Source organism: Ambystoma mexicanum, chromosome 3p, assembly GCF_040938575.1.
Source record: "Ambystoma mexicanum isolate Mex_15411 chromosome 3p, UKY_AmexF1_1, whole genome shotgun sequence".
Lineage (NCBI taxonomy): Eukaryota > Metazoa > Chordata > Amphibia > Caudata > Ambystomatidae > Ambystoma > Ambystoma mexicanum.
This window is the reverse complement of record NC_090925.1, coordinates 335,625,035-335,643,527: the sequence shown is the minus strand read 5'-3', so window position 1 is coordinate 335,643,527 and position 18,493 is coordinate 335,625,035. Positions and strand designations below refer to the sequence as shown.

General features: G+C 44.0%; 1 protein-coding gene across 4 annotated transcripts in view; it reads left to right on the top strand.

The window, feature by feature from the left end:
• Positions 1–18,493, top strand: part of SNPH (syntaphilin) — a 451,962-nt gene that overhangs the window by 312,244 nt on the left and 121,225 nt on the right. The window lies entirely within an intron of this gene.

Genomic DNA, 18,493 nt, shown 5'->3' with positions numbered 1-18,493 from the left:
AAATAAAGCACAACTCTGTGAAGGCAAATGCGAATACCAAGCCCCCTCATACCAAGCCCCTTCATTTCACACAAGTCCAAAAGGGGTGGTCGCACCGTGATGCCTGAGCGAGGCTGTCTTCCTCAAATTTGCAGCCTCTTCCAGTCATGTACCCCAGGCCTCTGGACTCTGGGATCATCCTACTGCGCAGAGTCCCAAAACCACTCTCAAATCGCCAAGAACCCAGGGAAGCACTTTGTAACAATACTCTACATTGGCTGAAAACTATAGGTGGATGCCCATTTGTGACCAAAGAACACATTGTTAACTGTGCTAGAACATCGAAATATGGGGAGGATGATTCTGATTAACAGAAACTCTGTAACAATGCTGTGGCCAGAGACATACTGAAAGCCTACAAGTCTTGTATCCCCCGGGCTAACAGTGTAATCGAAATGGGTTTGCACCCCAGGGTCCCTGGGCCTCTGGGTCCGGTGCTGACAGGTGGAAATGCCACCCTTCTGGTGGGGAAGTGGGCTAATAGACTTTCTTACAAACACCAGTTTCTATAGCGTGGTAACGCCTACATTGGATAAATGGCTGAGGGTTGCTGGACCGAATTTTGCTCTCAGAGATCTTCTTGACAAACTGCTTTCTACTCTGGTTGTTCTGAATGTTGATTTTGTTTTGTACTATAATTGTGATGTTGTTTTGTATACTTTCATGGCTATTTTGCCGAATAAAGTTATGTTGATGATGATGTGTCCCAAAAGTTGGATTTCCCAGTCAAACTCCAATAAGGAATGTTTGATCTCAGATACAGGAAAAAGCTGCCCAAGAAGCTGGCATTGGGCCGCATTTGCGTGCTTTGCTTGGTTTGGTGAAAGTTTTTCCTGGGTTAAAAGAAAAAAATGGTCCACAAAAATATTTAATCTTTTAAGCCCAAGGACAGCCCAAGTACCCAAATTCTGAATGCAGTGATGTGATTGGCTGAAGTCAGGTGGTGCTCAGCTGTCTCCTTGAAATCAGATGCTGCGCTGCAAAAACTTTTTAAATGGGCACATATCATCCCCTTACTTACGCCATGTCCTTATCCTCGGGTGGGCGAGGACAGACCTCAAAGGGTTAAATCTGCCGTTTTCAAGAAGAGAAACAGTGACATGTGGCTATGGGATTTGCAGGCCTTATGGCAGGCGTCTGGCCCCAGGGCGGTGCAGTTATACACATTTTGCCATCCCTCGAGCATGTTAGAGTGACACTGACATAGAAAAGGGCCCTTTTGAAAAGCTTGTATCCTTAACCTCCGTGGACAGAACTGTATGAAACTTTCTAGAATAGATCTAAGCATACCTTAAATATTCCAGCAAAATATCGTGTAGTTACGTGTAGATTAGTATTGGGGGAGAGGGGGCAGACTTGTATTAAAAAAAGCACTGACTAGATTTGCATCATAATTTGATGAGAAGTAGCAACCATGAAGTCGATATGGACAATGCCCTGGGCATTGTCATATTGACTTTATGGCAATGAAGTCCATATGGACAATGCCTTGGGCAGAGTAAGCGCATCTGCCATGCCAGTGGGATCTGCTGGTAGGGTCCATGTGCTTCGAGCTTGCTGACGGCCATGCACTTCAGGTTGTGTCCATGCGCCTTGATGGACCCAGAAGCTATTGTGGGAAGTATCTCTGTGACCGGAGAGCGGCCAGAGGGTACATTGACAACTCTGGCCATTACCAGTGCAGATTCACTGTGGCGCATGCCAGCGTGTCATGCCGTGCATGCAGGAACTGTTGCTGCTGTGGCGAACCAGGAGAAGGAGTCAGACGCACTGAGGACATTTCAAATGGTTCTTTATTAAATAAAATAAGAAACGGCTGATCTGTCCCTATCGCTAAGGTGATTTTCCCTGCCTAACAAACTAAACTAAAGGTGCTCGTCAGCCATTCAAAAATATGTCCTCCGTCCAAATTCTACCTGGCCCTAAAAAAGAACCCAAAGACCAGAGCACTGTGCTCCAGGTTAAGTCTTCTCTTGGCTGAGCTTACTGGGTTTCTTCTCAGGGTAGTGTTCTTAGTTCCAGTGAAATCAAGGTTATATTTAAAGTCAATAAAGATAGCTCCTTAATCTTCCTTGCACACTCCTCACGCGATTCTGTAGTTCGTGGTATATATTGAAAGTCTTAACATCTTTATACAAAGTGATGCTTCTTGTATCCTTTCTCCAACTCCTTGTATGCTTTTCTTGTGATTTCTCCTGTGTATATACATATATATGTATACTTTTAAAATATACGGTTATTTCGGAAATACACAGCAATTTCCATGAAAACCATTACATAAAATAGCAATACCAAAAATATTTTCAAACAGATTATGAACCAAGTGCTGCAAGTAAAAATGATCAGATAACATTCCTATAAATTTCATTGAATGTTTCCTGATGAATAATGCGTTATGCAAAAAAGACAGAAGTGCCCACCCCACACAGGGTGATTCCACCCCAAGCAGATAGGTCAAAGCAGGTCTATACTGAGTAAACCCCATCTCCCGCAATAGTGGATTTAGTGTTTGCCCTCTCAGTCTGTGATAAGCAGGGCAGAATAGTAAAAAATTGGCCAAATCCTCCGTGGGTGCATTACACAAGGGACACAACTGATTGCCAGTATCCTCCGTCCATGCTGCCACCACGGCTCATAGGAAAACTCAATCAAAACGTGCCCTAGATATAAGCATACGATGAGATGGATTCTCATCCCATAACAAGTAACTTTGTAAGCCAGGTGCCATGATGGTTACAAGCCTTCTATTCAAGGGGTTCAAAGTCTCCCGGAATTCTGTATACTCTGAAATGTGCAAATGGACCCTCCTTGTAGGCAATTTTTTTTTTAAATAAAAAACTTTATTATTATTTGGCACAATGCACCTTTACAAATAATTATACAATCAATTTATCAAACATAAATGTTACAACTCGTAAAAAGAAAAGCACAGATTAATTCATATTTCATATTTCACAAAATTTCATTCAACTGATAACCTTCAACTTAAAATCATTAAATGAATTCAACTGTTAGAGTTTTACATCTCTCTTAAATTAATTAAGAGATTAGGTTTCAAGGCCAAGAAGCTTTTCCTGTATGACTCCAATGAATCGGGTTAGTGCAAGAATCGGCGTCTGTGAATTACCCCACACACATTGCGACCACAGCAAATCTCTAGAAAGCAACAAATCAGCTTTATAGAATTTACCCAGGTGTATGGTTCGAATAGTCTCAAAGTAACTGCAGTATATCACTAGGTGTTTAAGTAATTCATCAATATCATTGATACCACATAATCTGCAACCACGGAAATCTCCCACATTTTGATTTTGTACCCAATGCTTAGTTCTTTCTGCAGTGTGTATTAAATTTAACTTAAATCTCAAATATACACTCCTTGCTTTTGTACAGGGAAATATTAACAAGTATTGTAGGCGAGGAAGTTGTTTATGAAAAAAGCAATATTGATCTTTATATGATTTGTATTTCGTATTAAGCTCAATTATATTTGCCCAATCCATTTGAAAAAATGTATTTTTGACCACAACCGATCGTTCATAAAGTTCTTTTTGGTCTGTATCTGTAATATAGATTGCATCTTCTTAACATAACAGTTAATTGACGCAGGATATTCTTTCATCACCATATCGCAGAAATCTTGATAGAATGAATTAGGCGGGGGATGTAACATTTTTCCATAATTCATGAGCTTTCTCCACCATAATTTAGACGCCAAATAATTCAGCCCTAGTTCATAGATGATTAATGAATTTGGTAGTGAATTTGGTAAACCCAAAACAGTTTTCAAGATTTTACTTTGCAACTTATTGAGTATATTTGTTAAATCTAACATACATAAATCCAAGACCATACAGAACAATAGGTTCAACCTTTAAAGTATAGAACTCAAACATAGGAGCGAGAGAGAATTTCGAATACTTGTGGTAAATGATTTTCATTTGCGATATGAGTGGCGTTACTTTGTGATTTAGGGTACTACTTCACATTGCTAAAGAATTGGAATCGCATAGGTTGTAACCCAAGTACCTTGTTGCCAGCACCCTATGAATCACCACATCATTCATCTTGCAAGTATATCTGCAGACTTTTTTCCTATTTGCAAATACCATTATGTTTGATTTACTAGCATTAATGGCAAGATTGATGCTTTTTGCATAATCGTAGAACACATTCAATTTAGTCTGCAGCCCACCTGGAGTGCGATCGCAAAGGATGATATCATCAGCGAATGCTAACCAATTAATACGGGTATCACCCAGCTTCACTGGAAATGCCACCAGATGTTCCCATATTTTATCTATATCGCAGATGTAAAGGTTAAACAGGATGGCTGCCAGTTTACATCCCTTCTTAACCCCTATCTCTGTGTCAATAGGCTCTGTGGTATATCCATCCTGTTTGATCCGTACCGTATATGACTTATTGGAATGCAATAATGCTATGAGCCCCACACTATAACCTGGAATACCATATCCAAGAAGCTTATTCCACAGCCTCTCCCATATGACACTGTCAAAGGCTGCAGAAAGGTCCAATGACGCCATATAAATGGCGCCTGAGGAGGTGTTATGCGTAATTTCCAGGAGATGAGCAAGGATCGTGCCGTTTACTGTGGTCCCCATCGCCTTACGAAATCCTACCTGGTATTTGGAGGGCAATTGCTTGTCAGCTACATAAATCTCCAATTCCCTTAAAAGTAGAGTAGCAAACACTTTAGCTGACACATCAATCAAGGATATAGGACGAAAATTTCCCGGGTCATCAATAGGCCCTTTTTTATGAATGGGCATAATTATTGCTGTAAGCCATGAATGGGGGATAGACCTAGTTTCAAAGATAGAATCAAAAGTAACCTTTAACAATTTAGCCCAAAAGTATGGATCGTCTTTAAATACGCATGCAGGGATCCCATCCGGCCCTGCAGCCTTTGAATATGATAACTTATTAATGGCCCATCTAACATCACATAGATTCCATGGACATTCACAAGGAATCTTAGTGGCAAGAGTAGAAGTGCTGGCGGCAAGGAATCCCAACGGGAGCGCATATCTACCTGAGATGTACTCACACCACATCTTGCCCGTAATAGCAGAGTGAAGAATCAGGGGGGACCCCTTACCCTGTGAACGTAATATCACCCATATATCCTTGATTTTGCGCCTGTAAATGAGTCTAATCATTTTTTTATTTTGTGCTAGATGTTGGGCTTCCTTCACCACCTTAGTATCGTGTCTGCAACATAATTGTATCTGTTTTTTTTGCAAGGGTAAAACCAGTGTAGTCTACTATTTCCCTTTTTGCCCCTCTAATGTCACCATTTCGTTTACGCTTAGCCTCTGCTATTTCAGCACTAAACGAACACGAATGTTGCCTTACACACTCTTTTTGGGATTGAGCTAAGCCTTGTAAGTGCCTTTTTACCACGTTATTATTCAGATCTATAATTTTCTGTTTATTACAGCACAAAGCCGGAGTGCCCTCATTCCACCACATGTCACGGTTCACCAAATATGCCAATTCTCTACATAATTTAGGTTTCCATCTAATAGACTTTAAATATTTGTCAATTTCTATTAGATCTAAATGAACGATTTTCGTATATGTTTCCAGTACAACTTCTAATTTAAGCTTCAGCAACATATGATCACTGCATCCCATGTTGAATACCTCCATAGGCTTTGATATTTTCAATAGCGTTTCAGACACAGCAATGTAATCAATCAAAGAGCATAATTTCCCTCTAAACCAGGTGCATTGCCTCTGATCTTTAGTGTGTGGGATTGTATTTATATTCCAGTTTTGCAGAAACTTTAACCAACAATACCCACATTGCAATGCGCCTGCCGTGTAAGCATTACTTGCAGATGTTAACCTATAAGGAGAGGAATCATTGAGGATAGAATTAAAGTCACTGCCCAAAATTACCTCATGATCAACGTTCCTCAAGAATTCCATCTGTAAGACAGCATTAAGTTCTTCAATTATAGTAAATTGTGGGCAATGTGTAGTATTGCTATACAAATTGATTAATAGAATCTTAGTGTGTCTAAACGTGATTTCAATAGCTAAAACAGCATCGGAGGAATAAATCAAATTAGCATCCATTTTCCCATTATTGTTGACAAGCATTAAGAGACCTCCTGATGGACGACCAGACTCACCATGCCTAGCAAGATTACAAAATTACTTAAAGCCATCCAAGTTAATGGCATTAAGCGCCATTGACTCTTGTATCATGATAACGCTAGAATTGAGTGGTATCAGATTACTCTTAAAACATTTCTGCAGATTATTTAATCCACAGCAATTCCAGTTTATTATCGAAATACTTGGGAGTTATGTGTGATTCTTCGTAGTTTGATTAGCACCCACATCTTTCAGTAATGTTTCCAAACCAGCCAGCCCTTTTATGGCGTTGACAAGTGAGGTGAGGTGGATTATGTCATGATGCCCGCTCCCGGGGAGCCGGTTCAAGCCCGGCGTCCCCGAAAGCGGACATCCAGTCCCCAAGGAAGGACCCAGCAACCCCATGTAGGGGCCCTTTGGACAGTGTCCTGGCGCCTATGGCGCCAGGCTCATAAAAGACATCAGTCCTGGCGCCATAGGCGCCAGGCTCATTATGGGAATGCTTGGGTGCACTTACCTGATGCAGACCATGCTGCAGGATCCCGGCCTCCTTGAGGCCTGAAAGGAACTACTTTACCTGAGGGACGAATTTACCATCCGGGCGTGGTCGGGGAAGGATACATACCTGATTGGAGGAAGGATACATACCTGGAACTTCTTCCAAGTCTATTTAAACCCCACCGAACAGCCACATGTGCTTCGCGTTGTTCTGCATCTAGCAGCTGGACGTTCACCGTGTCTGCTCCTGCATCCTGACTTCTGCCACGCCAGCCAGCATCCTGGATCACCTGCAAAGGAAGAGAAGAAGAGAACTGAAGAAGGAAAAGTCCTTACCTGCTAAATTCCGAATCCCAGAGACATCTCGCCGACAATCCTGAAAAGGAAGACTTTAATTTAAAAGCTCATTGTGTCGATCGCTGCAGCGCCGCATTCCACTCACCTTTACAGGGCGCCTCCATGTTCAGCAGCGATCATCCGGATTCGCAGTCATGCCCCAGCGCCTAGGGAGAAAAACACCAGAACAAAAGGTGAGAGACAGAAAGGAATAAGGAAAGCTAAATCTCCATGTTAAGACTTACCTGTTCATTCATTCCCTCTTCATTTCGGGTCCGCGCCACATCCTGGCATTTCCGGACCCCGGCCCCTAAGGGGAAAAAGAGACATCAGCGTTAATGAGCAAATGAAAAGACATTACCAAAAAAAAGCTCATTAAAGACTTACCTGATTTCTACAAGGATTTCCCCTCTCATCTCGGGTCGGTGCCTGTTCCCCGGCATTCCGTACCCCGGCCCCTATGGGGAAAAAGACACTAGCATTAGTACATTAATGCATGGACACAAGGGGAGCCTCTTATCAAAAAACTTACCTGGAAGCCAAGCAAGTTTGGTTCTCACCAATCCGAAAATCCAGTGAAGTAACTGGATACCAGCGCGCCCCTGCATCAGAAGCAGGATGGAGAGCTCGTCCTTCCAGACCCTAAGGTGAGACACTATGAGAAATCACAGAAGGGTTTCAAGGAGGGTGAGAGGGGAAAGTGGGAGGCCGATTGCATTACCCCGCATACAGTTAATCCGCTATTTTCGCCTACAGAAGGATACTTCTGTGAGCCAGACAAGCCAGATTTGGGGGCCCGGTCCAGTCAGTCTTCCGAACCCTGCGCATCACCTTAGAAGAGGTCACAGCAGCGCGAACCAGGCCAGCGCCTCCGTGGGAGTCAGGTGAGCGTAACAGAACGCGCAGACTTCCTACAAATTCCCACCCAGGCGCTATGGAAAGTTCTGAGACTGATCAGTTGGCCCAATTACTGGGGGAATTACGGGCCGAAGTACATGCCGCTCGTCAAGAGACTAATGCCCTCAGGAGGGAATTAATAATATCAAAGGAAAGAACTGATGACCTGGCCAGACAGCTTTTGCAAGGTTAAGCTGGGCAAACTCCTCTACCCAGTTCCGGAGGGAACCCCGCTCCTGTGGTTTCCAGTAACCCTGTGCAGATTAATCTACCTGGAAACATGCCGCTGGCCCCACCCGAACGCTTTGCTGGGGACCCCAAACGATTAGCCGTATTCATGAATCAGTGTCGTTTGCACTTCCTATGCAGACCTGGGGCCTTCCCTAATGATCAGACCAAGGTAGCCTTTGTATTGTCATATCTCAGCGGCTGCGCTGCCGATTGGTCAGTTCCACTGGTTACTCAAGATGACCCGATTCTCTGTGATTTTCAAAGGTTTCAAGCAAGCATGGAAAGGTTATTTGCTCGACACTCTCAGGGGCAGGCTCTAGATGACGAACGTCTGTCCCTGCGACAGGGCAATCAGGACCTGCTATCCTATATTGCAACCTTTAATAGACTAATTGTGGAAACGGGATGGCCAGAGGATAAAAGAGTCACGTTGTTTTATCGAGGCCTTCGCGGAGAACTTAAAGATGTCTTGCCCCAAGTTGTAAATCCGCCCCAAGAATGCACAGAGTATATAGACTTAGTGGTCCAATTGGATCACAGACTTCAAAACAGAAAAGCAGATCGGTCCAGGTTTGAGACCCGGGTGTTGGTCAAGGCCCATGCTAATCCCAAGGGAGTTGATGTCTCTGAGCCTATGCAAATTGGAGGGGTTAAAGGACCCTTAACTCAAAAGGAACGTGAAAGGAGGCAGCAGTTCAAATTATGTCTTTATTGTGGGAATTCTGGACACTTTCTACGAGATTGCCCGGCAAAACCGTCCCGAAAGGCGGTAGGAGCCGCTGATAAAGACCATGAAGACTCTGTTTCGGGAAACGACTCCGCCCGACAAGTTTAGGGGTCCGCTTGCCTAGCTTGAAAACTAACTCTCAGACCTCGCATTTCATTGTGCCAATGGTTCTCGTAGATCCAGAACCTCCTAAGCGGTTGCATGCAATAAAGGCATACATCGATAGTGGGGCTATTGGAAACTATGTGGATCGTGAATTGGTCTCTAGGATTAACCTCCCTCTCCGTCCTAAAACCAGCAAAGATGTCTTCACCACAGTCGATGGAACTGAAATTGCCTCTGGACCGGTAACACATGCCACTACTGAGGTGACTCTTATTGGTCCCGACGGTCATCCGGAGGGTGTTGTGTTTGATGTTATCAAGGCTCCACAGTTTGAGGTTATTCTTGGAATCCCTTGGTTCCTCGAATTGATTGGCGAGCTAAGAGAATAACCTTCCCGGATTGTACACAAACCTGCTACCCAGAAAACCTGAAGATTAATCTAGCATCTGTAACCTCTGCCTCCATGCAACTACCTCCGGAATACCAAGACTTTCAGGACGTCTTCCAAAAGGAACAGGCCAACACGTTACCTCCTCACAGATCGTACGATTGCCAAATCGATCTGGTGCCCGGTGCACAACCCCCTTGTAGCAGGATTTATGCCCTTACCGAACCTGAGAATCTGCATTTGAGACAATATTTGGATCAATAGCTAGTTAATGGTTTTATTCGCCCGTCAAAGTCCCCGGCATCCTCGGCTTTGTTCTTCGTGCCCAAAAAAGAAGGCGACCTTAGAACTTGTATCGATTACCGCGCATTGAACCAGATAACGGTTAAAAACCGTTATCCTTTGCCTCTGATCCCTGAACTCCTTGACCAGGTGAAGGATGCTTGCATATACACCAAGTTAGATCTCCGGGGGGCTTATCATCTGGTACGAGTTAAAGAAGGCGACGAATGGAAAACTGCCTTCCGTACTAAATACGGATTATTCGAGTACCAGGTGATGCCTTTCGGATTATGTAACGCGCCGGCTGCCTTCCAATACTTCATGAATGATGTCCTTCGGGAACTCATCGATGTTTGTGTTGTCGTATATATCGATGACATTCTGGTGTACTCCTCTTCGGAATCTGATCACAGAAAACACGTCAGGGCAGTACTTGAAAAACTGCGCCAACACAAACTATTTGCTAAATTGGAGAAATGTGTTTTTTTTACATATCACAGAAGTCGAGTTTCTAGGTTTCATCCTGACACCCAAAGGAGTCCGAATGGACTCAAGAAAAGTGGATGCCATCCTCAAAAGGCCATCACCTAGCTCTGTAAAAGGGGTTCAAAGCATGCTCGGCTTTGCCAATTTCTATCGCAGGTTTATCCCGGAATTTTCACGCGTGGTACAACCCATTACTGCACTCTTGAGGAAAAATAAACGTTTTGTATGGTCTGAAGAAGCCGAGCAGGCCTTTCAGGATTTAAAAGCTAAGTTTACCTCCGCACCTATATTGAAACACCCGCGTCCAGATCTCCCTTATGTCGTCGAGACTGACGCATCCAGCCTAGCCATGGGAGCTGTCCTGTCCCAAAGAGATCCCGAAACCAACCAACTGCATCCCGTAGCATTTTGGTCCAGAAAATTCTCGGCACCCGAGGTTAATTATGCAATCACGGACAAAGAACTGTTAGCCATTAAGTCTGCTTTTAAAGCCTGGCGGCATTATCTGCTTGGCGCTCGACATACCATCACAGTGATCACTGATCACCGGAATTTACAGTATTTGAAAACCGCCAAGGCTCAGTCATCACGGCAGCTCCGATGGGCTTTGTTTTTCGCTGAATTTGATTTCGTGATTATCTATCGACCTGGCTGTAAGAATGGCAAAGCAGACGCCTTATCCCGAATTGGAATGGGAGAATCTGATACAAACTCAGAACCAGTACCAATAATTCCCGAACAGAGGATTCTAGGCATGACTTTGTTACAGACGCTTGAAGACATTCAAGCCAGAGTGAAACAACTCCTGGACCCTACAACCTTACAGGAATGGATACAAAAGGGATCAGACTTTACCATAGATAATGGTTTACCTTATTTCCAAGGACGCTTATTCCTGCCACATAAGGAATTACACGGGCTAGTTATTTCCGGTTATCATGATACATTAATAGAGGGACACCCCGGTATTGCCAAGACAGAGGAAAAGGTGAAACGACAATTTTGGTGGCCCTCTTGGCGAAAAGATGTTAAATCTTTTGTGATGTCCTGTGGTGTTTGCGCCCAAAATAAAAGTCAAAAGAAAAGACTAGCCGGTCTCCTTCAACCTCTAGACATACCACCAGCACCCTGGCACACCCTATCAATGGATTTTATTACGGACCTGCCTCCTTGTTTGGGGTACAATACTATTCTGGTAATTGTGGATTTGTTTTCCAAAATGGCCCACTTTATTCCTTTGAAAGGTTTACCTTCAGCTTCTGTCCTAGCCAAAGAATTCCTCGAAAATATTGTTCGGCTACATGGATTCCCATCTATACTAATCTCAGACCGGGGAAGCCAATTCATTTCCCACTTCTGGCGCAAATGTTGTCAAATGGCGCAGATCGACGTAAGATTATCGACTAGTAACCACCCCCAGACCGATGGTCAGACCGAGAGGACAAATCAGACACTTGAACAGTACTTACGGTGTATGTTACAGCAATCTGAAAGCAACTGGAAAGACATTCTTTGGATAGCCAAATACGCATATAATAATTCGGTACACTCTGGAACGGGCCACAGTCCTTTTTATACTTTGTTTGGGCATCACCCTCGAACCTCAAACCTTGACTCACCTCAGAACCTCGGAATGCCTGCAGTAGAACATCTGCATTCTACAATTACCCAAGCCTTCAACGAGGCAACTACGCATTTACAACAAGCCAAGAGAAAATACAAGGAGAATGCTGATCTACATCGGAGTGAAGCACCTCCGTATCAGATTGGGGATCAAGTGTGGTTAGCTACCAGACATTTACCACTCAAAGGGCCTCGAACTTTTAACCCAAAATATCTGGGACCTTATTCTATTACGGCAATAATTAACCCAGTGGCTGTTAAACGAATGTGAATTCACCCTGTTTTTCATGTGTCACTTCTGAAACCAGTGGTACCCGGAACCCGACTACTCAAACCTCAAGAACCTATTCTAATAGATGGGGAGCCCGAATTCGAAGTGAAGAACATTTTAGACTCAAAAATGTTTAGGTCAAAACTGTTCTACCTAATTGATTGGAAGGGGTACGGACCTCAGGAGAGGTCGTGGGAACCCAGCGACCATGAGCATGCACCTCGATTAGTCAGGAAATTCCACCGACTCTTCCCAGACAAACCAAAACCCCCGGAGGGAACAACCTTGGGAGGGGCCTTGGGGGGGAGTGCTGTCATGATGCCCGCTCCCGGGGAGCCCGTTCAAGCCCGGCGTCCCCGAAAGCGGACATCCAGTCCCCAAGGAAGGACCCAACAACCCCATGTAGGGGCCCTTTGGACAGTGTCCTGGCGCCTATGGCGCCAGGCTCATAAAAGACATCAGTCCTGGTGCCATAGGCGCCAGGCTCATTATGGGAATGCTTGGGTGCACTTAGCTGATGCAGACCATGCTGCAGGATCCCGGCCTCCTTGAGGCCTGAAAGGAACTACTTTACCTGTGGGACTAATTTACCATCCGGGCGTGGTCGGGGAAGGATACATACCTGATTGGAGGAAGGATACATACCTGGAACTTCTTCCAAAGCTATTTAAACCCCACCCGAACAGCCACACGTGCTTCGTGTTGTTCTGCATCTAGCAGCTGGACGCTCACCGTGTCTGCTCCTGCATTCTGACTTCTGCCACGCCAACCAGCATCCTGGATCCACCTGCAAAGGAAGAGAAGAAGAGAACAGAAGAAGGAAAAGTCCTTACCTGCTAAATCCGCATCCCAGAGACATCTCGCCGACAATCCTGAAAAGGAAGACTTTAATTTAAAAGCTCATCGCGTCGATCGCTGCAGCGCCGCATTCCACTCACCTTTACAGGGCGCCTCCATGTTCAGCAGCGATCATCCGGATTCGCAGTCACGCCCCAGCGCCTAGGGAGAAAAACACCAGGAGAAAAGGTGAGAGACAGAAGGGAAAAAGGAAAGCTAAATCTCCATGTTAAGACTTACCTGTTGATTCATTCCCTCTTCATTTCGGGTCCGCGCCGCATCCTGGCATTTCCGGACCCCGGCCCCTAAGGGGAAAAAGAGACATCAGCGTTAATGAGCGAATGAAAAGACATTACCAAAAAAAAGCTCATTAAAGACTTACCTGATTTCTACAAGGATTTCACCTCTCATCTCGGGTAGGTGCCTGTTCCCCGGCATTCCGTACCCCGGCCCCTATGGGGAAAAAGACACTAGCATTAGTACATTAATGCATGGACACAAGGGGAACCTCTTATCAAAAAACTTACCTGGAAGCCAAGCAAGTTTGGTTCTCACCAATCCGAAAATCCAGTGAAGTAACTGGATACCAACGCGCCCCTGCATCAGAAGCAGGATGGAGAGCTCGTCCTTCAGACCCTAAGGTGAGACGCTACGAGAAATCACAGAAGGGTTTCAAGGAGGGTGAGAGGGGAAAGTGGGAGGCCGATTGCATTACCCCGCAGACAGTTAATCCCCTATTTTCGCCTACAGAAGGATACTTCTGCGAGCCAGACAAGCCAGATTTGGGGGCCCGGTCCAGTCAGTCTTCCGAACCCTGCGCATCACCTTAGAAGAGGTCACAGCAGTGCGAACCAGGCCAGCGCCTCCGTGGGAGTCAGGTGAGCGTATCAGATTAATAAATTCTGTGTCGTTACAGAATCCGCACAGAGATTCCCACCTATAATTGCAGAGCTCGTCATCTGGTACAATTGAAATTCTATGACTTGAGTCGACTCATTCATATCTTCAAAGAAATGCAATTCATAACCCAACAGCTGGAAATTCACATTTTGTTCCCATAGCATTTTTGCGATTAAAGGTGACTGCACCTTGCGTAACATTCTATGGTTGTTAACAATGGATAATTCAATCCATTCAATATCCTGGGTATTAGAATTTCTCAGTGTTGGTATTTTTTTAAACATATTCAATAAGTAGGATTGATTAATACTGTCATTGCCATGTGTTTGTGTGTTACTGCTCCAACCGATGACCATTTGCATTTCCTGAGAAATGTCCTTGTATAACTTTTTATCCTGGAAATCAGAATGGAGCTCTTTAACACATCGTGAATCACACTCTTTCCCCCCAGATGGAGCCGCTTGTAGCTGAGGTTAACCACCCGAACCCTCTGGATAAATATTTTTCTGAAATTCACTTTGGGGCACAATTTTATCCACATTTTCTAAAATGCTAAACATATCTATTTGCTCACTAGCCAGTGTCACTAGAATTTCATTGGGTTGGTTCCCAGGATTAGTAAGTTTCAAGCATATATATAGCTTTTTTGGTTCTACTTTTGCTTGGGGACCTGTGAGAGTAATTATTTCATCTTGTTTGCCATTACCATTTTCTTTTTTATATTTTTTTTATTTTTTGTTACCTGATAGAACCCAGCTAAATTTGATTGTTTTGTCATGTTTTTTTGTGTCTTGATAGTATTCCGGGAACAATTTACATGATCTTCTTTAATGAGTGAAGAGCTGTTCGCTACCAGTTTCTCATCGTCCTCCATTTTGACCTTATCTGGAGGGATCTCTTGATGTGATTTTAAAATCCCACTTTGCTTTCATTCTTGTTGAATTTCCACAATGCGCTATCATTACGTTTTCTTATTTTCTCCTCTTGTTTTTTTGCTCTTTGATGTAGTTTTTTAGCTTTTATAGGTATAAAATATGTCCATCCCGGATTAGTTTCAGGCTCCTTTTCTGGAGAGTCTACACTCGCTTCGTCCTTCTTTACACCTTCTTGTTGCTCCATGAGTTCAGTAAGTACAGAGGGACTATCCGGAGTCGAGTGAGAAGTGATGCCTAATACCTCACTTTTTGACTCACTTTTATGAGTTACACAAAGTAAATTATTTGCTTTCTTTTCATTTGTGATCAGATTTTCCAGTGTGAGGAGTCTCTCATGATGTCACACAACGGTAACCTGTTTCCGCTCTTCTTTTCAGTTTTCGCCTTTCTTTTGTTGACAGTGGAAATATCTGTTTCTTCGGGCCCCTCAGCTACGTCAACTGCACCGTCTGATATGTGGGCACTGGCACTTTGACTCTGTCTGCTCCTGTCTGTGATACATTTGCAGGATCCCTCGAATTGTTTAATTTTTCTAGCGGTGCGCTCTGCGTTGCAACTTTGTCAAAGATCCTGCCACAAAGTTGCAGTAAGATTTTAACCGCATATTGGAATGTGTCCAATTGATTATCTTAGAAAAGATGCACTGTCATCTGCCACTATGCCCTCTTGACACAGGAAGCGGTGGTCTCTCTGCAAACAAAACTGGGGTCGATCTCAACCACTTGTATAACCACTAACGTGAGTTAGTATTCAGCAGGACTGGAGTTATGCCCTGCGCTTCCACTTCCCCTTTAGGTACTACTACTTTCGGGGTGCCGTTGATCTCCTTTTGTAGGGAATACCATAACTTGAGCAGTGCGTTGTCAATATTCACTTAGTGCTGTGACTTTCCACTGTTTCATCCCTATGTAAGATAACTGGCACTCAAACTCCCACTCAGACTTCAGTGCCATAAAAGTCTAATCTTCCCTAGGTTTTGGTCATTTGCCACATTTGGTTTGGTGGAAAGACGCGCTTGGCCCTTTTCCAGAGCCAGCGTTTTCTGTCTTATTGGAGCTATTCAGCTTTCGTGTTTGGACTGCAATCTGGGTGGCATAGGTCGAGGCGCAAGTTTATAATTTTCCTTGTTTTATTCACTAATCACACTCGCTGCTTTTCTGTGAGCCAAATATTACATGGCATCCAATGCAAATTCAGGGGCAAATTAATGCTATGTTATGTTACTTGGCATTTATATAGCGCTCTATATATCATTGGTTTGACCTCGAAGGTAGGTTGAATGCCCTCAGGAACCGTAGTTCTTGGCAGTAGAGAGATGGTGTCGTAGGGTGCGTGGGGGCACCAGATATGTGTGCAGCTGATGAAATTGCCGAATGGTAGCTACATCCTAGATTTAGGTATGGTGCTGAAGATTTCAGTTGGATGTATGCAGACATCCAGACTGGGCTCTCGCTGTGTTAGGCCTGAAGGACGCATATGTGAGCAACTAGGCCGGAATGTGCTTGGCTAGCTGTGTTTTATTAGGGTGATGAGGTGTTCATGGGGTCGTATTCGTATGTGAACAGCTAGGCTGAGTTAGTCGGCAGGGGAGTATAGCTGTGTTCTAGTTGAAATGGTGTATAGTAGAGAGTAAGAGTAGTGATGTGATATGGTTATCTTTAAAGTGTCCGAGACCAGCCATATGAACATGATGGCAGGGAAAAGGGCGACACACGGACACCGACATGGGGCTGGGAATTACAGTGACAGGAGGGGGGGATACGGATATTTGGCAACAGCATTGGAAGCAGGGATGCAGGGTACACAAGAATCTATTCCATCGCGTAAAGCGGATGAGAGTGCAGAATTAATGAGAGTGTGGAGCGGATGAGAGTGTGGAGCGGATGAGAGTGTGGAGCGGATGAGAGTGTGGAGCGCAGATGTAGGGTCTGAGCGGGTGTAGAGTGTAGAGCGGGTGGGTCAAGTATGTGGATGAACCGAGGAAATGGATGAATGGAACGGGTGGAGTGTGTGAACGGAACGGGTGAAGTGGGTATAACGGTCGGAATGCATGGAACGGTCAGTGTACATTGAACGGTTGGAATGCATGGAACTATTGGAGTGTGCTCGATCTCAAGCACCTAAGGTAAACCACCATATCTCATCTCCACGCTTACTCTCTTCCTTACACCACCACTCAACTAGAACACAGCGGTACTATGACACCATTTGTTATGGCTGTTCTCATACCATCACTTGCCTCATGCTCCCCATCATCCTAACTAAATACAGCTGGTTACACACCCTCCAGCCTAGGCGTTCTCCTCAGGCCTAACGCAGCCAGAATCGGTCTGGATAACAACCTGCCAGAACAAACACATACTCCTGATCTCCCAACCACCACACCTACCGCTAAGAAGCAGCTATCACACGAATGCCACAACTGTTGCACACATATCCGGTGCTCACACGCACCTTATGACTCTCTCTCTCTCTCTACTAACTTGAACTTCGGTTCCCGAGGGCGTTCAACCTACCAGCGCCTTGAGATCATACCAGTGGTACGTAAGGTGCTATATAAATGCAAAATAACATAACATAACATGTAATTTTGCTAACTTAATGAGATCAATCTTTGCAATCTCATCCTGTGTTGGATAATATGTATCTGAGATTCCACTCATTCTTTCATTCACACTAGAGACATTCTGTGTATTACTGGCTGGTGTAATGGTCTGTGTTGCTTGAGTTATCATAATACCAGGGTAAGTATTAGCTTTAAGATATGTTGACGTGGAGGTGGCCATGTTTGCATTGAGATTGGCTCGGAAAGATGCCATACCTTCATATGCCAACATAAGCCCCTCCACTTTGTTCAACTTCCCCACAATCTCAGCTAAAGATCCTTTCATTTCCCTTATTGCAAAATGTGTAAATTTATGACCTTTATCCAAAAGGTTCAAAATTTGTGATATTACATGAAATGTGTGGCAGTTCTGTTTATTTAAGTCAAGCATAGTTTCGTCAGTGAGATTATAAGAAGTAGCACCCCTTGCCGCTGGTTGACTAGGGTTATCTGTTATATCATTGTTGTTCCTTATCAATAGATCAAACTCTTCATGTTCTTTATTTTGCCATTCTTTCGGTATCACAGAAAAAGAAGGGGGATGAACGACAATGTCTGCCATTACAGCCCTGCCCATAATAAACTCAGGAGCAGTTGCTGTATTACAGCATCTATCACCTTCCTTATTGCTGTGAAGATGTCCCATATCTTTTTGCCTTCTTGGTGTAGACACCGGATTAGAAGGACCTGACGATAGACAAGCACGCCTGTCCAATTCAGCCATGATCACAGGAGCCAACATCGAGACATCTGCAATCTCACAATTCCCTATGTTATCAGATGGAGAAGGCATCTCATGTGTATGGACATTGTCAATAAACATTTCATCTTCCACAATGTGATGTGTACCATTCAGTTGACTTAAGGGTAATACCTTTACTTCGTTCTTAGAGGAATAAAGAGCTCGGTGTGGCATGTCACATATATCTTGTTCTTCAATATGTGTGACCGAGGCATTATAAGGTAATTTTGATAGTGATGACATTATAGATGGTACAGTAGAGGAGACTTGTCCTATTGCAACATCCGTAGAAACAACAGATGTAATCACGACGGGCGCAATCTCATCCCTGGTTTCATTTTTCACCAGGGTATTATTCTTTTTTTCAATCAGTGCCGTAAGGCGTTTACCATTTCTAAGACTTCTTTTCATATCAGTTGATGTGGTATTTCATTACAGGTTAAATTTAAAGTACAACAACAC